General features: G+C 37.1%; 1 protein-coding gene across 1 annotated transcript in view; it reads right to left on the bottom strand.

The window, feature by feature from the left end:
• plekha6 (pleckstrin homology domain containing, family A member 6) overlaps positions 1-22,767 on the bottom strand; it is a 196,677-nt gene that overhangs the window by 156,728 nt on the left and 17,182 nt on the right. Inside the window, exon 2 of the mRNA XM_062045055.1 lies at positions 16,581-16,698. The gene's annotated coding sequence lies outside the window, so the exon portion shown is untranslated. The remainder of the gene's footprint in view (positions 1-16,580; positions 16,699-22,767) is intronic.

The raw sequence follows: 22,767 nt of genomic DNA, 5'->3' as shown, positions 1-22,767 counted from the left end.
GGAATTGTCCAAAATGTTTGGTATCCTGGAGCATTCAAAGTTCCTTTCACTGGAACAAAGGGACCAAGCCAACTCCTGAAAAACAACCCCACATCATGATTCCTCCTCCACCAAATTTCACACTCGGCACAATTCTGTCACGGATTCTTTGCAGCTTATTGCGAGGTTTGTTCTCCCGGGATGCAAACGGACTATTCCGGACAAGGTTTGCAGGTAGGAACATATTTATTAATCTTCTCAAAAACTCAAAGTACTACAAAAAACGGAAAACGAGGCGAAGGCACAACGCGCTGATCGCACTTGGAGCTAAACTAACACTATAACAAGGACAACTTACTAGCTGTGGCATGAATAAACAAAAACGTACGTATACAAGGCATGGAGCGAACACTTGGCATAAACTTGGAATCAGACATAAACCGAACAATGACTGGCAAAGGCAGGCTTAAATAGTGTCTCTTGATTAGAGCCAGGTGAGCGTCCCGAACACCAGCGGCAGGTGAAAATCATACGCAACCATGGCGACCAAAACAACCAAGAGTGCACAAAAAACAGGAACTACTGGAGTCAAACTAACAGAACATAACGAAAACATGAACCGGACCACGGATCATGACAAATGCAGTCCGAAATGTAGCGTTCTCCTGGCAACCTCCAATCCAGACTGGTGCATCAGAAATTTTACGACTGGATTTGTTGCACAGGTGGCATCCTATAGACCAGGGATGTCCAAAGTGCGGCCCGCAGGTCATTTTTTAACGGCCCATTTTAAAATACGATTAAAAAAAATTTAAAACATAAAAAGTGGTATGAAAGACCAAACAGGTGAAATGTAACAAGAAAATGTTGCAATGTTTACTCTAATAACACAAAGCTGTCATGCAGGCTGTTTCTTTCTTTAAAAAATAATAATGAATCAAAATCAATGTTATTATGAATTATTGACCTATCCAAGGCTCCAATTACGTCACATTAAATATTGCACTTTGAGATATTTTTTGGGGAAAATGTTGCATATTTTGTGTTTGCCATATAAAAAATTGAGCTGTTTTTTTTTTTTTTAAAGAAGGGCCTAAAACGAACAAACAAAAAACATAAACAACAATACAACGTATAATTGACGGATAGATCTGAAGTTGATCTCGAGATTTTTGTGTTAAAAGTAAACAGTAAAAAAAATGTATAATTTATTTTTTAACACTTTAATGAGTAGGACCCTTTTGGATCCCAATAATTTTAGTGTGATTTGTTTTTAAGTGTCATCGCTCAAAAAATAATAATGAATTAAAATCAATGGTGTTATGAGTTATTGACCTTTTTAAGGCTCCAATTATTACATAATCTCAAATATTCCACTTAAAATTGTTGTTGGGTGAAAATATTGCATATTTTGTGTTTTTTCCATTAAAAAACAGGGTTTTCTTTGACAAAAAGAGCATACGACTTAAATCTTTAAAAAAGTTATATTGACAGATAGACCTAATGTTGATCTATGGCAGGGGTGTCCAAACTTTTTCCACTGAGGGCCGGAGGGGTTTTGGTCAAAAAAATATTCAAAATGTGTCATTATTCAGTATTATTATCTCTAGATCAACATTAGGTCTATCTGTCAATATAACGTTTTTAAAGATTTAAGTTGTATGCTCTTTTTGTCAAAGAAAACCCTGTTTTTTTATGGAAAAAACACAAGATATGCAATATTTTCACTCAATAAAATTTTTAGAGGAATATTTCAGCTTATATAATTGGAGCCTTAAAAAGGTCAAAAACTCATAACACCATTGATTTTTAATTCATTATTATTTTTTGAGCAATGACCCTTAAAAAACAATCACACAAAAATTAGTAGGGAACCAAAAGTGTTAAAAAATAAATTATAAATTTTTTTTACTGTTTACTTTTAACACAATAATCTCGAGATTAACTTCAGATCTATCCGTCAATTATACGTTGTATTGTTGTTTATGTTTTTTGTTTGTTCGTTTTAGGCCCTTCTTAAAAAAAAAAAAATTAAAAAAGCAACATTTTTTATATGGCAAACCCAAAATATGCAACATTTTCCCCAAAAAATATCTCAAGTGCAATATTTAATGTGACGTATTGGAGCCTTGAATAGGTCAATAATTCATAATGACGTTGATTTTGATTAAATATTTTTAAAGAAAGAAACAGCCTACATGGCAGCTTTGTGTTATTAGAGTAAACATTGCAACATTTTCTTGTTACATTTCACCTGTTTGGTCTTTCATACCACTTTTTATGTTTTAAATTTTTTTAATCGTATTTTAAAATGGGCTGTGGGGCCATTAAAAAATGACCTGCGGGCCGCAAATGGCCCCCGGGCCGCACTTTGGACATCCCTGATCTATGGATTTAAAACTTGAATAATAATAAAAATAATAATACTGAATAATGACACATTTTTAGTATTTTTTTTAACAAAACCCTTTGGGGTCCTAAATGTATATTTTTTATACATATATTGTATTGGTTTTTAAAATAAAAAAATATCAAAATGGCCCCTGTTTGCTTTGATTTTTCAGTGTGCGGCCTTCAGTGGAAAAAGTTTGGACACCTCTGCTATAGACAGTTCCACGCTGGAAATCACTGAAAGCGCCCATTCTTTTGACAAATGTTTGTAGAAACAGACTCCATGCCTAAGTGCTTGATTTTATACACCTGTGGTCGGGCCAAGTGAATTATTAATTATTTCCATTTATTGATTAGGACAACTGATTCTGATCATTTGGATGGGTGGCCAAATATTTTTGGCAATATGGTGTATGTTTTTATGATGAACAATCCTCAGACTACGACCTGGTCTTCCCTACTTTCCAGTACCATGAACACCATTTTAATGTACATGTACTAAACTATTTGCATGACATGGGAGCTCAGAAAAAAGTCGTCATGTCCTGCATGCGTGTGGAGGTCTGTGCTGGAAGTGCTGTGAGTAAACCTTACTCCTTGACACATGAAGATAATTCTCCAGCCCTAGGGTATTAGCCTCCTTTCTGGCACGGCTGACCGTCACGACAGGACCACGCTTCAAGCCAAGCAGGAGGTCTTAGCTTCTACCTTGATGTAAAATGGTCATACTAATGGCCGTTCCTGTTGAATGTAGTTCGCAAACCCTCCAAACATGAAATTATTATTACCATGTTGTGATAGAACTGGATGCAGAATGCTAGTCTGGAAGTTTCTTAGGACAAGGTCTACAGTCAGAGACTAGGACATAGAGAGACTTTGCAGGCACATTTTTACTGGTTGAAATTTGGACAAATATTTGGGTGAGTATGGGGTGGGGGTGTGTATCTGTGTGTGTGTGTGTGTGTGTGTGTGTGTGTGTGTGTGTGTGTGTGTGTGTGTGTGTGTGTGTGTGTGTGTGTGTGTGTGTGTGTGTGTGTGTGTGTGTATATACAATAATGTATATACAGTATATATATACATATACATATTATACACGTTGTATACATATATACCTATTATATACATTATATATAAATAGAACACTTTGCCTATCGTTGACAACCCTTAAGAAAACAAACTTTAAAAAAAATGTTTATGCATTTTTAAAATGTAAAACATTGTCTCGTTCTTTCTAGTTTCTTCAAAATAGCCACCCCTTGCTCTGATTACTGCTTTGCACACTCTTGGCATTCTCTCCATGAGCTTCAAGCACATCTGTGAAGTGAAAACCATTCAGGTGACTACCTCTTGAAGCTCATCTAGAGAATGCCAAGAGTGTGCAAAGCAGTAATCAGAGCAAAGGGTGGCTATTTTGAAGAAACTAGAGTATAAAACATGTTTTCAGTTATTTCACCCTTTTTGTTGAGTACGTAACTCCACGTGTGTTCATTCATAGTTTTGATGCCTTTAGTGACAATCTACAATGTAAATAGTCATGAAAATAAAGAAAACATATTGAATGAGAAGGTGTGTCCAAACTTTTGGCATGTACTGTGTGCGTGTGTGTGTGTATATATATGTATATATATATATACAGTATATATCCATATATATATATATATACATATATATATATATATATATATATATATATATATATATATATATATATATATATATATATATATATATATATATATATTATATATATATATATATATATATATATATATATATATATATTATATATATGGATATATACTGTATATATATATATATATATATACATAGTATATGGATATATACTGTATATATATATATATATATATATATATATATATATATATATATATATATAATATATATATATATATATATATATATATATATATATATATATATATATATATATATATATATATATATATATATATATATATATATATATATATATATATATACATATATATATACACACACACACACACGCATATATATATATATATATGGATATATACTGTATATATATATATACATATATATACACACACACACGCACACAGTACAGGCCAAAAGTTTGGACACACCTTCTCATTCAATGTGTTTTCTTTATTTTCATGACTATTTACATTGTAGATTGTCACTGAAGGCATCAAAACTATGAATGAACACACGTGGAGTTATGTACTCAACAAAAAAGGGTGAAATAACTGAAAAAATTTGTTATACTCTAGTTTTCTTCAAAATAGCCACCCTTTGCTCTGATTACTGCTTTGCACACTCTTGGCATTCTCTAGATGAGCTTCAAGAGGTAGTCACCTGAAATGGTTTTCACTTCACAGATGTGCTTGAAGCTCATGGAGAGAATGCCAAGAGTGTGCAAAGCAGTAATCAGAGCAAAGGGTGGCTATTTTGAAGAAACTAGAAAGAACGAGACAATGTTTTACATTTTAAAAATGCATAAACATTTTTTTTAAAGTTTGTTTTCTTAAGGGTTGTCAACGATAGGCAAAGTGTTCTATTTATATATAATAATATTTATATACAGTACTGTCATTTCTTTTTTTAACAAAAATGAGCAGGTGTCAAACCTAAGGCCCGGGGGCCAGATATGGCCCCCCACTTCATTTTATTTGGCCCTCAAAAGCCTGGAAATAATATGTATCAATAAAGTATTTTAACTTTTCTTACTAAATTTATTCTTTCTTTCTATTTTTGGGAGAAAAAAATTATATGTACTCCATGTAATCACACATTTTGTTAACTTAAATATTGTCCTAATTATGCACACATATATTATCAAACATTCAAACCATTTTTTAAATAGAAATAAATACTAATCATAATGATTTCAAAGCAAGTTATCCATCAAATGGTGCAATGTAAAGGTAGCAATAGATTTCATGGTGAAATTGTGACATTTACTGTGGTTTTTACATCATTTTTCTCTAAATGAAAAAAGATGTACTTTTTTGACTGTAATAAACTGCAGTGCCGTTTTTGCATTTACAGTAATACAACCGGGGGGGAAAAAAAGTCAAAATTTTACTGCAGAAATTATGTTTTTTATGTACAGTAGAAAAAACAAATGTAAATTTTACAGTAAAATTCTGGCAACTGAGCTGCCTTTTTTTTCACCATAAAAACAGCAGTACTGTTTTTCCATTTACAGTAATATACAATATATTTTGAGGTGAGATTATTGCAATTTACCTTTTTTTTTTTTACATTTTAGTTAAAAAAAATCTACTCACAAAATGCATTTAAAAAATTGTGTAGTAATAGTATTCACTGTTAGAAGCGGCCCTCTGGGGCCAAACATAACTGCAATGTGAAAACCACTTTGACACCTCTGCGTAAATAACTTTAAAAGAACATTATTATTCAATCTTTATATGAGATTTGTGCATCCAAAGTGTAGGAACGGTTTCCTTTGTGTGTGTTTACAATAGTCCCAGGCACAAACACACCCACATCTGTTCACTCTCCCTTTCCCTCCAAATGTGGCCCCCGCTCCTCCCCCCCTCCTACTTGCAACCACCCTGCCCTCCATCACTTTCACATTTAGCTCACATTTTCCCGCCTCACACACTTTTCAATTCAGCCCAGCAGTCGGTGGAGTGGCTGCCAGCGTCTGTGAGGCCAGAAGGAGAGGAGTTTAATCACGGTGGGGAGTGGGAGAAACAATTGTGTCTTCACAGGAAGCGTCTGCTTTTTTTTTCTCCCCATTGACCACACAAAGTAAAGAGACTGTAAAAAAAAATGTTGTTTTTTTTTAAGAGAGAAACATCTGCATGTGCAAGGAACAGCCCACAACATGTACTGTATGTCATTCATCATTGCTGCTACTGACACAAGTGCAAACTATTTTTCAACCACTTCATTTAAAACTATATTAGGCCACGAAAAAAAAACGATGCGCTCTAAAAAGTTTCATGTATATATTGCCAAAAGTATTTTGCCACCCATCCAAATGTTGAGAATCAGGTGCCCTAATCACTTGGGATGATAAAATCAAGCACTTAGGCATGGAGACTGTTTCTACAAACATTTGTGAAAGAATGGGCCGCTTTCAGTGATTTCCAGCGTGGAACTGTCATAGGATGCTTACCTGTGCAACAAATCCAGTCGTGAAATGTTTTCGCTCCTAAATATTCCAAAGTCAACTTTATTATAAGAAAAGTGAAGAGTTTGGGAACAACAGCAACCAAGTGGTAGGCCAGGTAAACTGACAGAGAGGGGTCAGCATAGTGCAAAGACTTTCTGCACATTCAGTTGCTACAGAGCTCCAAACTTCATGTGACCTTTCAATTAGCCCGCGTACAGTACGCAGAGAGCTTCATGGAAATGGGTTTCCATGGCCGAGCAGCTGCATCTAAGCCATACATCACCAAGTCCAATGCAAAGCGTGAGATGCAGTGGTGTAAAGCAGTGGTCCCCAACCACGGTCGGCGGCCCGGTACCGGTCCGTGGATCGATTGGTACCGGGCCGCACAAGAATTTAAAAAATTTTTTTTTTTTTTTTTTATATATATATATATTATATTTTTTAAATTAAATCAACATAAAAAACACAAGATACACTTACAATTAGTGCACCAACCCAAAAAACCTCCCTCCCCCATTTACACTCATTCACACAAAAGGGTTGTTCTTTCTGTTATTAATATTCTGGTTCCTACATTATATATCAATATATATCAATACAGTCTGCAGGGATACAGTCCGTAAGCACACATGATTGTATTTTTATTTGACAAAAAAATAAAAAAATAAATAAATAAATACATTTTAGTCACATTTTAAAGAATAATTTCTTGAAAACTGTGTGGTCAAATTTCAGCCTTCCAATCTTTAAATTTAACTGATTTGTCGAAAATGGGGAGAAAAATGCTAAAATGTCTTTTTTTTTTTTTTCAAAGAGTAAAAATGCATTTTGTATTTTTGAATAACTTTGCAAATAGGGGCCATGATGACATTTTAAGAATAATTTGTTGAAAACTGTGTAGTCAAATTCCAGCCCTCCAACCTCTAAATTTAAAAACATTTGTCGAAAATGGAGAAAAAAAAAAGCTAAAATGTTTCTTTTGTTTGTTTTTTTCAAAGAGTAAAAATGCATTTTGTATTTTGAATAACTTTGCAAATAGGGCCATGATGCCATTTTAAAGAAGAATTTGTTGAAAACTGTGGTCGCATTCCAGCTCTCCAACCTCTAAATTTACTGATTTGTCGAAAATGGGAAAATAAATGCTAAAATTTCTTTTTTTTCTTTTTTTGAAAGAGCAAAAATGCATTTTGAATTTTGAATAACTTGCAAATAGGGCCATGATGCCATTTTAAAGAATAATTTGTTGAAAACTGTGTGGTCAAATGTCAGCACTCCAACCTCTAAATTAAGTGATTTGTGGAAAATGGGAAAAAAAATGCTAAAATGTCTCTTTTTTTTCCAAAGAGTAAAAATGCATTTTGTATTTTGAATAACTTTGCAAAGAGGGCCATGATGCAATTTTAAAGAAGAATTCTTGGAAACTGTGTGGTCAAATTTCAGCCTTCCAATCTTTAAATTTAACTGATTTGTCAAAAATGGAAAAAAAATGCTAAAATGTCTTTTTTTTTTCAAAGAGTAAAAATGCATTTTGTATTTTTGAATAACTTTGCAAATAGGGCCATGATGCCATTTTAAAGAAGAACTTGTTAAAAAACTGTGTAATCAAATTCCAGCCCTCCAACCTCTAAATTTAACAAGTTTGTCGAAAATGGACAAAAAAAATGCTAAAATGTCTTTTTTTTTTTTTTTTTCAAAGAGTAAAAATGCATTTTGTATTTTGAATAACTTTGCAAATAGGGCCATGATGCCATTTTAACACGCGAAGTCCAGAGAAGGGTCAATTGACACTTTTACCTAGAAAACACACAAGAGGGTCATTTGACCCCTAGTCCCCCCTGTGGACACTCCTTTTGTTATGAAAATGTGGCTGTTAGTGGCACACGGCAGGGGGCCACTTGAGCCTGTGTGGGGGAGGGGACCTTACAGCTCAAGCTTTAGTTCTGAGGTAGGTTGTGTGTGTTTTTGCAAGGATCAACAGAATGAAGGGATCAACACTCTGACATTTATTGTTAAAAAAAATACAAAACAAAACATATTTACAAAGAATGAAAAAGCAACTGTTTTCCCAGTTTTGGTGTGGAGGGTTGTTGCAGAAGCAATTGTTATTTTGTGTGCCAAAAATAGTTTAAAAAAAAAAATTTACAAAGAAAAAAGCATATTTACAAAGAATGAAAAACCATGTCCATGTAAACGTGACTGACATACATTTGAGCAGTCACTCACAATCCTGGCACTGCCATTGCTCCTTTCGGCATTTCCCACATGTATAATTTTTCTGTCTACCTAGACAAACTGCCCCTAACAGCCTCATTACCATAACAAAATGAGTGATTAGTGTATTCGGGAAAAGCGTCGGGCCAAATGACCCTCTCTGGGTCTTCTAGGTAGACAGAAAAATGCTGGGACTTCTAGTGTTAAAGAAGAATTTGTTGAAAACTGTGTGGTCAAATTCCAGCCCTCCAACCTCTAAATTTAACAAATTTGCCGAAAATGGAAAAAAAAAATGCTAAAATGTATTTTTAATTTTTTTTTTTCAAAGAGTAAAAATGCATTTTTTTCAATATGCATCATAACAAAAACGGTAATATTAAAATGTATAGATGTTGATAGTCCAACTCATACTGACTGGTATACACAAGCTAAGTAGAAAAAACTGCATTTAGTTTAGATAATAATGAGTCACATATTGGAATATGGGATCCTTTATTTCCGTTTGTTTTAACTATTAAATAAACCGAAAATATGACTTATTTTATCTTTGTGGAAAATATTGGACAGTGTGTTGTCAAGCTTATAAGATGTGATGCAAGTGTAAGCCACTGTGACACTATTAATTTTTTAAATGTTTTTATTTTTTTTAATTTTTATAAATGGCTGTGATGATAATTTAAATGAGGGATTTCTAATCCCTGCTATGTTGGAATTCTTATTAATATTGATACTGTTGTTGATATTATTCATTTTTGTTTGACTATTTTTGGATTGTTTTGTGTGTCTTCTCAATTGCTATTCTGAATGTTGTTTGGTTTTGGAATTGGAATTGTATTATTATGGTATTATTGTGTATTATTTGGTTGGAATGATTAATAAAAAAAGAAAAAATGTCTGTTTTTGATTAAGGCAGACTCAAAGGTCCAAAACAAATCAAACATCTACACCGAGACACAGCCAAACTACGAACACATAAGATGGTTATTATTTTTGGATTCGAAGTTTGACGTTTCAGCTGGTAAAAAGATTTCCAATTCCATTTTTAAACTACCATAAATCTTCAACTTCTTGAAGTGAATCCAGTGGTTTCTGTAACGAAAGGCTTTGCACTTTCCCAGTGATTTACGGGTCATCGCGGTAATCATAGGGCCCTATCTCTGGTGGTGTGACGGTACATGACTCTGCCTTTCATGGCAGAGGGCACGGGTTCGATTCCCGGCCAGGGGTTGCGTCAGGAAAGGACATCTGGCGTAATAAAACCTAAGCCCAAACCGTATCTGCCATTGACTTGCTGTGGCGACCTGTGCCAGGGCATAATTAATGGAAAATGCAGTACCCGTCTAGGGACTGCGTGGAAGCCCCCCCTAGGAAGACGAGGCTTTGATACAAAGCAGAGTGACGGTTTGTTTACAAGGCGGCCCGTGTGGCGGAGAGGGACAGAGACGCAAGACTAGGGATGGAACGGAATTGCAGATACCGCGGTATTGTGGCTTCCTCACAATAATACTCTGACATGTGACCATATCAAACAAAGACTTGGTGAGTGTAGTTTTTTTCTGGCGCTTTTGCATTGGCCGGTCTAAATTAAACTACATCTCCCATAATAATAAAGGGGTGAAAAGGAGGAAGCATGCGAGAGAAGTGTGTTTGTAGTAGATAGGAGGAATTGGTTTTTATGGGCATTTCCTGAACATCTCATCAAAATCCATCCATAACTTTTTGAGTTAAGTTGCTCACAAACAGACAAACAATCTCTTGAGGAACACGTGTGACCTCTTTGGCGGTACTGGTACTGCAAATCAAAGCGCTACCTTCGTCTCGAGCATTTCTACCGCCGCTTAGAAATAGTAAACGAGCGGGCTCTGCAAGCCGTGGGAAATATGAGAAGCTGCTTGATAAACCATCACCCGGAAAATATTGGAAGCCAGCGAAGTAAATCATCAATTTTTGAGGTATTTACATGATCAAAAGTTAAATTGTCAGTTAGCTTTTCAGATAAACATCATTTTTTCTAACTGATATAAGGAATGTCCACTACACAAAGTAAAAGTTGAACACAATTTTTTTACACTTCTTAAAGATACTCAACTGTAAGTTGTTTTTATAACTGCTAGAAATAGTGGATGTTTCCACACAAATACATCCATCCATCCATTTTCTACTGATTGTCCCTTTCGGGGTGGCAGGGGGTCTCTGGAGTTTGAACTAGTGTTGTCCCGATAACAATATTTTGGCACTGGTACCGGTACCAAAATGTATTTTGATACTTTTCGATGCTTTTCGATGCTTTTCGATACTTTACGGTACTTTTCGGTACTTTTCGGTACTTTTCTAAATAGAGGGTACCACAAAAAATAGCATTATTATCTTTGTTTCAACAAAATATCTTAGGGTACATTAAACATATGTTTCTTATGGCAATTTTGTCCTTAAATAAAATAGTGAACATACTAGACAACTTGTCTTTTAGTAGTAAGTAAACAAACAAAGGCTCCTAATTAGTCTGCTGACATATGCAGTAACATCCATCCATCCATTTTCTACCGCTTATTCCCTTCGGGGTCGCGGGGGGCGCTGGAGCCTATCTCAGCTACAATCGGGCGGAAGGCGGGGTACACCCTGGACAAGTCGCCACCTCATCGCAGGGCATGCAGTAACATATTGTGTCATTTTCCATTCTATTATTTTGTCAAAATTATTAAGGACAAGTGGTAGAAAATGAAATGTTATTCTACTTGTTCATTTACTGTTAATATCTGCTTATTTTCTCTTTTAACATGTTCTATCTAAACTTCTGTTAAAATGTAATAATCAATTATTCTTCTGTTGTTTGATACTTTACATTAGTTTTGGATGATACCACAAATTTGGGTATCGATCCGATACCCGGTACTTTTTAGAGGCGGTATTGTACCAAATATGATTCATTAGTATCGCGGTACTATACTAGTACTGGTATACCGTACAACCCTAGTGTGAACAAATAATGAGTTTTACGTCTCATTCTGAAGTTCCAAACTGCTAAATTGTTTCTGTTTCATTCAAAAATATTGGAAGCTTGTTTACAACATTGGCTGAGTAAGTATGCTATTGGATTGATTGCATAGTTATACTAATTACGGGCTGATATTATTATTATGTTACTACTATTATGTTAGATCCACTATGGACTGGACTCTCACAATATTATGTTAGATCCACTATGGACTGGACTCTCACAATATAATGTTAGATCCACTATGGACTGGACTCTCACACTATTATGTTAGATCCACTATGGACTGGACTCTCACAATATTATGTTAGATCCACTATGGACTGAACTCTCACACTATTATGTTAGATCCACTATGGACTGGACTTTCACATTATTATGTTAGATCCACTATGGACTGGACTCTCACACTATTATGTTAGATCCATGATGGACTGGACTCTCACACTATTATGTTAGATCCACTATGGACTGGACTCTCACAATATTATGTTAGATCCACTATGGACTGGACTCTCACACTATTATGTTAGATCCATGATGGACTGGACTCTCACACTATTATGTTAGATCCACTATGGACTGGACTCTCACAATATTATGTTAGATCCACTATGGACTGGACTCTCACACTATTATGTTAGATCCATGATGGACTGGACTCTCACACTATTATGTTAGATCCACTATGGACTGGACTCTCACAATATTATGTTAGATCTATTATGGACTGGACTCTCACACTATTATGTTAGATCCACTATGGACTGGACTCTCACTAGTATGTTGGATCCACTATGGACTGGACTCTCACACTATTATGTTAGATCCACTATGGACTGGACTCTCACAATATTATGTTAGATCCACTATGGACTGGACTCTCACACTATTATGTTAGATCCACTATGGACTGGACTCTCACAATATTATGTTAGATCCACTATGGACTGGACTCTCACAATATAATGTTAGATCCACTATGGACTGGACTCTCACACTATTATGTTAGATCCACTATGGACTCGACTCTCACAATATTATGTTAGATCCACTATGGACTGGACTCTCACACTATTATGTTAGATCCACTATGGACTGGACTCTCACAATATTATGTTAGATCCACTATGGACTGGACTCTCACACTATTATGTTAGATCCATGATGGACTGGACTCTCACACTATTATGTTAGATCCACTATGGACTGGACTCTCACAATATTATGTTAGATCTATTATGGACTGGACTCTCACACTATTATGTTAGATCCACTATGGACTGGACTCTCACTAGTATGTTGGATCCACTATGGACTGGACTCTCACACTATTATGTTAGATCCACTATGGACTGGACTCTCACAATATTATGTTAGATCCACTATGGACTGGACTCTCACATTATTATGTTAGATCCACTATGGACTGGACTCTCACAATATTATGTTAGATCCACTATGGACTGGACTCTCACAATATTATGTTAGATCCACTATAGACTGGACTCTCACACTATTATGCTAGATCCACTATGGACTGGACTCTCACACTATTATGTTATATCCACTATGGACTGGACTCTCACAATATTATGTTAGATCCACTATGGACTGGACTCTCACAATATTATGTTAGATCCACTATGGACTGGACTCTCACAATATTATGTTAGATCCACTATGGACTGGACTCTCACAATATTATGTTAGATCCACTATGGACTGGACTCTCACAATAGTATTCTTATTGTTATCCCATTGGGTTGAGTTTTTTCTTGCCCTGATGTGGGATCTGAGCCGAGGATGTCGTTGTGGCTTGTGCAGCCCTTTGAGACAGTCGTGATTTAGGGCTATATAAGTAAACATTGATTGATTGATTGATTGATTGATTGATTGATTGATTGATTGATTGATTGATATAATCAGCGCCCATTAGATTAGACCATAAGATCAGACACCTGCTCAGTGGCCTAGTGGTTAGAGTGTCCGCCCTGAGATCGGTAGGTCGTGAGTCATACCAAAGACTATAAAAATGGGACCCATTACCTCCCTGCTTGGCACTCAGCATCAAGGGTTGGAATTGGGGGTTAAATCACCAAAAATTATTCCCGGGCGCGGCCACCGCTGCTGCTCACTGCTCCCCTCACCTCCCAGGAGGTGAACGAGGGGATGTGTCAAATGCAGAGGACAAATTTCAGGGGCCAATGACAATCATTGGTACTTAAATATGGTGGATCGAGGATTATTTACCACATGCATCCAGATGGCAAGGCTCACAACCATTGTCTGCAGTTGGAAAGCTGTTTGGGGCATAAGTTTGGCACATGCCACCGCCTCCTTTTGAAATTGGCACGCTGGCAAGTGAGAAGAGCAGCCATGTGCGGCCATTCATACCCGCCACAGGCAGGAATCTGCGTCTGCACGACTTATGAGTCCAAACAATGAAAAGATAGTCAGACTGTGACTAAGGCTTTAAAAAAAACACACACACACACACAACAAGACCATGCTGTTGAATATTGAACGGACACAAACAAATATGACCGGATCACAAAGTAGTTCATGTCCACCTGCAGCCTGACAGCTGCAGTAGTTACGGACTAACAACATACACTGCAAAAAGTCAGTGTTCAAAAACAAGAAGAAAAAAAATACAAAAATGAGGGGTATTTTATTTGAACTAAGCAAAATTATCTGCCAATAGAACAAGAAAATTTGGCTTGTCAAGACTTTCCAAAACAAGTAAAATTAGCTAACCTCAATGAACCCAAAAATACCTTAAAACAAGTACATTCTCACTAATAACAAGTGCACTTTTCTTGGTAGAAAAAAATTAGACCTTTTTGCTCAATATGTTGAAAAATATTCTTAAATGAAGTAAATGCTAGTGCCATTATCTTGACATAATGATAAGCGCTCGGCATTACATTTCTTGAAACCAGCAAACTTATACTAAAAACTAATTTATTGTTCTTAATGGAAAGGCAACAAGGCAACCGCTTGTTACTCTCGGGGTCTCCTAGCCGCTCAGGCTAATCATATGGTCTAAAAATGCATTTTTCCATCAATAACATGACATCATCGCGCTAAGCGCGTGCTCTTTCAGTCAATTAGTGCGCATATATACAAAAAATTGTAATTGTAATTTTGAGGAATTTACCTGAATGTGCATGAACTATTTCTGTTCAAAATTGTTTGAAATGCCACATGTTAAATGTTTAAATATTAACTGTCAGTTTACTGTACTGTGCCAACTGTACTACTATATGAGTACGTCTTTTCTATTGTTTCATTGAAAATAAAACAGCAAAGTCCATTTGGCCGTCATCCGTTTTAATTATGAGACACAATTGTGTCAAAATCATGATTTTTTTTTTCATGCTTGAAATAAGAAATTATTACTTTAAAAAAGTAGTTTTATACTTGTGAGTGTTGATGACACAGCTTTGCAACAGTTGATATTCTAGTTTCAAGCATGTTTTACTCAATATAGGTCATCAAATCTCAGCAGCAAGCTGTAATATCTTACTGAGATCATTTAGGACCAAAACACTTAAAACAAGTAAAACACTCTATAACATAAAATCTGCTTAGTGAGAAGAATTATCTTAATAATCATAATTAAAACAGATGACAGCCAAATGGACTTTGCTGTTTTATTTTCAATGAAACAATAGAAAATACGTACTCATATAGTAGTACAGTTGGCACAGTACAGTAAACTGACAGTTAATATTTAAACATTTAACATGTGACATTTCTAACAATTTTGAACAGAAATAGTTCATGCACATTCAGATAAATTCTTCAAAATGACAATTAAAAGATTTCTGGCCGGGAGCCGGGCTGTATATATGCACACTAATTGACTGAAAGAGCACGCACTTGGCGCGATGATGTCATGTTATCCATGGAAAAATGCATTTTTAGACTATATGATTAGCCTGAGCGGCTAGGAGACCCCGAGAGTAACAAGCGGTTGCCTTGTTGCCTTTCCATTAAGAACAATAAACTATTTTTTAGTATAAGTTTGCTGGTTTCAAGAAATGTGATGTCGAGCGCATATCATTATGTCAAGATGATGGCACTAGCATTTACTTAATGTAAGAATATTTTTCAACATATTGAGCAAAAAGGTCTCTTTTTTTTTCTACCAAGAAAAGTGCACTTGTTATTAGTGAGAATATACTTATTTTAAGGTATATTTGGGTTCATTGAGGTTAGCTAATTTTACTTGTTTTGGAAAGTCTTGACAAGCCAAATTTTCTTGTTCTATTGGCAGATAATTTTGCTTAGTTCAAATAAAATACCCCTAATTTATTTATTTTTTTAAATTGTTTTTGAACACTGACTTTTTGCAGTGTGTGCACCATTGCTGGGTGTGTTTTGGACATTTGGACAAAAATAGTTTCAAGCATGTTTTACTCAATATAGGTCATCAAATCTCAGCAACAAGCTGTAATATCTTACTGAGATCATTTAGGACCAAAACCCTTAAAACAAGTAAAACACTCGAATTTAAAATCTGCTTAGTGAGAATAGTTATCTTATCAGACAGAAAATAAGCAAATATCACCCTTATTTGAGATATTTCATCTTACTTAGATTTCAGTGTTTGCAGTGTGTGAACTGATGCACGGTGCTTCGAGTCATAGAACAGAACATTCCCTAATTCGCAGTCACGCAGCATATATTGTTATATTCACCAGACTAACTTTCAGCTTCAGCTGCAGAGTCAACATGCACACACAGTGCATGCAATACAAACAGTCTGCACAAAAAAGAACCAAAAATAACATGCACATTCTTTCTTTTCCTTTTTGTAAGTACACGCCTGCTGCACTTTGCACTTACCTTTCTCCGTGACCCCCTTTTACGTCACCTCTCTTTTCTTGCTTTCTGTCTGTCGCCACCGCCTACAACATGCTGTGGCTTGGCTGGAATGGGCTGGTTACCAGAAGGACCCACTGGTCTGGGGAGGGAGAGAGAGAAAAAGAAAGTAAGAGAGATCCATGTGAGCAGAGGGATGAAAGGGAAAGAAATTTGAAACCTCCAAAGCTCCAGAAACAATCACCCCCCACCCTTCGTCTTCTCTGCTACCTCCATCTCTCTGCCCTCTGCCCTCCCTTTCCCTTGCCTCACCCTCACCCGCCATTTAATCCTTTCACAAGGTAATGGTCACGTTTTTTGGCTGGGTGCATTCAGGTTTTTATTTTTATTTTCTCAGTGGTCAAGATAATTAGGTCACACAAAGAAGAAAAACATTTTGTGATGTATAACATAGTCCATTCAAATACAAAACCCAAAAACCAGTGAAGTTGGCACGTTGTGTAAATGGTAAATAAAAACAGAATACAATGATTTGCAAATCCTTTTCAACTTATATTCAATTGAATAGACTGCAAAGACAAGATATTACATTTTTGAACTGAGAAGCTTATTTTTTCTAGAATTTAATGGCAGAAAAAAGTTGTCACAGGGGCATTTTTACCACTGTGTTCCATGGCCTTTCCTTTTAACAACACTCAGTAAACGTTTGGGAACTGAGGAGACACATTTTTGAAGCTTCTCTGGTGGAATTATTTCCCATTCTTGCTTGATGTACAGCTTAAGTTGTTCAACAGTCCGGGGGTCTCCGTTGTGGTATTTTAGGCTTCATAATGCACCACACATTTTCAATGGGAGACAGGTCTGGACTACAGGCAGGCCAGTCTAGTACCCGCACTCTTTTACTATGAAGCAACGCTGTTGTAACACGTGGCTTGGTATTGTCTTGCCGAAATAAGCAGGGGCGTCCATGATAACATTGCTTGGATGGCAACATATGTTGGTTCCAAAAACCTGTATGTACTTTCAGCATTAATGGTGCCTTCACAGATGTGTAAGTTACCCATGTCTTGGGCACTAATACACCCCCATACCATCACATATGCTGGCTTTTACACTTTGCGCCTATAACAATCCGGATGGTTCTTTTCCTCTTTGTTCCGCAGGACACGACGTCCACAGTTTCCAAAAAACATCAATCTATTTTAGATGAGATCGGACCCAGCGAAGCCGGCGGCGTTTCTGGGTGTTGTTGATTAAATGCCGTTGGCTTTGCATAGTAGAGTTTTAACTTGCACTTACAGATGTAGCGACAAGCTGTAGTTACTGACAGTGGTTTTCTGAAGTGTTCCTGAGCCCATGTGGTGATATCCTTTACACACTGATGTCGGTTTTTGATGCGGTACCGCCTGAGGGATCGAAGGTCACGGGCATTCAATGTTGGTTTTCGGCAGTGATTTCTCCAGATTCTCCGAACCTTTTGATGATATTACGGATTGTAAATGGTGAAATCCCTAAATTCCTTGCAATAGCTGGTTGAGAAAAGTTGTTCTTAAACTGTTGGACAATTTGCTCACGCATTTGTTGACAAAGTGGTGACCCTCGCCCCATCCTTGTTTGTGAACGACTGAGCATTTCACGGAAGCTGCTTTTATACACAATCATGGCACCCACCTGTTCCCAGTTAGCCTGTTCACCTGTGGGATGTTCCAAATAAGTATTTGATGAGCATTCCTCAACTGTATCAGTCTTTTTTGCCACTTGTGCCAGCTTTTTTGAAACATGTTGCAGGCATCACTTTCCAAGTGAGCTAATATTTGCAATAAATAACAAAGTTTTCGAGTTGGAACGTTAAATATCGTGTCTTTGCAGTCTATTCAATTGAATATAAATTGAAAAGGATTTGCAAATCATTGTATTCTGTTTTTATTTACCATTTACACAACGTGCCAACTTCACTGGTTTTGGGTTTGTACTTTAAACCTTCAATAATATCAGAAGACAACACATCACCATGAAGACATGTCTGCTCTCTACAAATACATTGACAAGTAGTTGTACTTGCTTTATAATTAAGGGTGTTACTCATCACTGATGACATAGTCCTGAAAAGACTGTGCACCTGGACGACTACAAAGCATCGGCATTGACAAATCCAACGTGAGTTATTGCATACTGGATGATACGAAGGACTGGAAGGCTGCAATTTACTCATTTGCTCATGTCTTATTCTTAATCTGAGTCAAAAGTCCCTCGTAAAAAGCACAGCATGGGATTTTTTTAAACACCGATACAGAAAGACTGTATAGAACTAGACCAGGGGTCGGCAACCCAACATGTTGAAAGAGCCATATTGGAGCAAAAATACAAAAACCAAATCTGTCTGGAGCCGCAAAAAGTTAAAAGCCTTATGTAAGTGTTATATTGAAGGCAACACATTAAGTTAGTGTCTCAGAGGGTTAGATAACTCCTGGAAATTACTGTCTTAAAACTGCCGAAGGTATAGGTGTGTGTTCCCAAGTTAAAGGAAAGAAGAGGCTGTCTTCTTCTAAAGGATTTATTACAATCTTTGCAAGCTGGGTAACGTTTGCTGTGGTCTGGAACAACATGGTGATGTTTGCTGTGGTCTGGAACAACATGGTAACGTTTGCTGTGGTCTGGAACAACATGGCACACAATCGGAAATGTAGCCAATATTACATACAGATATTGTGTCATGAGACATGCGAATATAAATGAAATACACAGAGGACATACTGTAAGTAAAGGAAATTAAATGAACTCAAATATACCCACAAACGAGGCATAATGATGCAATATGTACACACAGCTAGCCTAAATAGCATGTTAGCATGGATTGTTAGCGCTCCACGCAAGTCTATAACATCGACAAAACTCACCTTTGTGCGTTCACGCACAGCATAAAACGTTTGGTGGGCAAAATGAGACAACGAAGGAGTGGCGTAAAACACGTCTTTTTGTGGCAGCGACGGAGAAAGTTGCACACGTAAACCAACTATGGTGAGTTCAAGGACCGCCAAAATTTGTAGGACAAAACGGCGTTGGCCAAATACTGTCATCAGTGAAGCATAAACACAAACATATTAAATAGTGGGCTTTCTACATACTTGCCAACCCTCCCGTTTTTAGCGGGAGAATCCCGGTATTCAGCGCCTCTCCCGACAACCTCCCAGCAGAGATTTTCTCCCGACAAACTCCCGGTATTCAGCCGGAGCTGGAGGCCACGCCCCCTCCAGCTCAATGCGGACCTGAGACTGAGTGGGGACAGCCTGTTCTCACGTCCGCTTTCCCACAATATAAACAGCTTGCCTGCCCAATGACGTCATAACATCTAGGGCTTTTAGAGAGTAGAGAGCACAACTGCGCACACAACAAGGAGACGAAGCAGAAGAACGAGGAAATTACAGACATGGCGACGCCATCGACGAGCAAGATGAAGAAATACGCTTGCAAGTTCCAAAACAAATGGAAACAAGAATTTCAGTTCATCCAGGACAGTTCGAAGGGGAAGGTGTATGTTGCCTGTAAATTTTGTACAACAGACTTCTCCATTGAACACGGTGGCCGAAATGATATACTCATCATGAACGGAGAAGTTAAACAGGACAATACTGCCATCTAATGGATAGCCACCGGAACACTGAAATTCAAGTTTTTTGGTTTTTTTTCTATGTAAATAAAATAAATATACTGTGTATATATATATATATATATATATATATATATATATATATATATATATATATATATATATATATATATATATATATATATATATATATATATATATATATATATATGAACTCTAGCTGTAAATAACCACCACCCCCCCCCACCCACCCCCGACCAAGCCCCCACCCCCACCCCCTACCCCCCACCTCCCGATATTGGAGGTCTCAAGGTTGGCAAGTATGGCTTTCTAACAATTAGGAAGGTTTGTGTTATGTTTGTTCTCCTACAGAAATATTATTAAAACAACAAATATGTTTTCCACCCATCTTTTTCCATTTTTGAAAAAGCTCCAGGGAGCCAGAGCCGCGGGTTGCTGACCCCCGAACTAGACTGAAAAATAGCTGATAAATAGTAAATAGACTATGACCTGTGTGGTTGATGTTCCCTTACTGGCACTTGTTAGCAGGCCTGGCCCTAACCAATCTGGCGCCCTAGGCAAGATTTTAGGTGGCGCCCCCCCACATCGGCAGTGAAGTGTATATACTCACAAGAAACTGAATAGCTTTGTCTTTGACCTTTTTTTTTACTTAAAGAAAGCAAATTAACATATTATATGAGAATGTTATGTTATGATTATCTTTAACCGAATCACAGCAGTGCTCAAATTAAAAAACAGCATTCCCTCTCATGTGATATTGCTTAATTAACATTAATGATGTGCACTTTAACAACTAGGCTTACAACTATACCTAATATATAAAGGGGTGGAAAAGTGACTATTACCTGCAGGGCAAACATTAGCTAACCAGAAGGCAATAACAATGTAAACAAAAAACACCTGCTTAAAAGATCTAATACAAATGTCCCTGAGGAATGTAAGGTGGGAGTACTGTTATTATCTAACGTTACATTATTATTTTCCATAACAATTTAGCCCCCTCCACAATATTAACCCGACGTTAAAACAGAACTAGCTATTTATTGATTAGCAATTGCTGAATCATGTAACATTAGCTTAATGCTAAAAATCCAGGTTACTATCACATTCTGTAACAGACAAATAATTTCATGTAGGCTAACGTTACCTACCTGCTACCTCTGTCTTTTTCTCGTTTCTCCTCCTCTTCTTTTCTATTTTTTCTTCCCTGGGCACCTGACAGTTTTGGCCGTTTTGACATCTTGTGTTGACTTTTTTATGTGGTGACGTCCAAAAAGAGTCATGATACGGGAAGGGAGGGGGCGCACCGTGCGGGGGGAGGAGGGGCGTAATGTTGTAACAAATAATATTTCTATTAAATAGGCTTTACTTTGCATTTTAATTAGTGTGGGATTATTTTTTGTATTTAGAAATAATAGTACCAACTTTTTTTTTTTTTTTTTTTTTCTCCAACATTTGTGGCACTGGCGTGGCGCCCCCTGATGGACGGCGCCCTTAGCATTTGCCTATACGGCCTATGCCACGGGCCGGCCCTGCTTGTTAGTATTCCCAAGCTCAAACTGCACTGTTGAGGAACACAATTTATACGTACGCATGTCCTCTAACGTCTTCCCCCCAGTCGTGCACATGACTACATCCATTTGCCTCCACTTCAGTGCCTTTGTGTGTGTGTGTGTGTGTGTGTGTGTGTGTGTGTGTGTGTGTGTGTGTGTGTGTGTGTGTGTGTGTGTGTGTGTGTGTGTGTGTGTGTGTGTGTGTGTGTGTGTGTGTGTGTGTGTGTGTGTGTGTGTGTGTGTGTGTGGAGGGCAGTGCAGTACCAAGAATAGCCCCTGCATGTAAGTCTATAATCAGTGTGTTCCCATCGTAATCTGCCGTGAGACCGACCAGCACCATCCCTGTGCACGGCTCCGTGGAGAAGCCTGGGAGGCACAACCATAAATACATGTTACTGTAAGAATGCTTACTCTGTTGTGATGGTTAGAACTGCTCGTTAACGTGGTCGGTCTTGACATGGAAGCAACTTTGAACCACGGATCAGATCATGACAATTCAACCAAAACCATGTAGACCAGGGATATTCAACTCAATTATCTATTGTTCGTATTCTGTATATTCCTGAAAACCAGCGTCCTTTACTGTAGATCAGACCTGGGCAAACTAAGGCCTGGGGGCCTCATGCGGTCCGTTAAACCTTTCAATCTGGCCCGTCGGACATTCCCAAATTTTTTTTTTTAGATCTTTAAGATGGAAAGTGTAGCTGCCGTTATGATGTGCAGTGATGTTTTTCTAATGACCGTAAAGTCTTGAACTATACAAAGTATTTCAATTAGAGATGTCCGATAATATCGGCCGATAAATGCTTTAAAATGTAATATCTGAATTTATCGGTATCGGTTTCAAAAATTACAATTAATGACTTTTTAAAACACCGCTGTACGGAGCGGTACATATCCGGTAAAACACGGACGTAGGGCATACTTGCCAACCCTCCCGATTTTCCCGGGAGACTCCGGAATTTCAGTGCCCCTCCCGAAAATCTCCCGGAGCAACCATTCTCCCGAATTTCTCCCGATTTCCATTCGG

Source organism: Entelurus aequoreus, linkage group LG01 (assembly GCF_033978785.1).
Source record: "Entelurus aequoreus isolate RoL-2023_Sb linkage group LG01, RoL_Eaeq_v1.1, whole genome shotgun sequence".
In the NCBI taxonomy this organism is placed as follows: domain Eukaryota; kingdom Metazoa; phylum Chordata; class Actinopteri; order Syngnathiformes; family Syngnathidae; genus Entelurus; species Entelurus aequoreus.
This window is presented reverse-complemented; position numbering and strand designations above follow the sequence as displayed.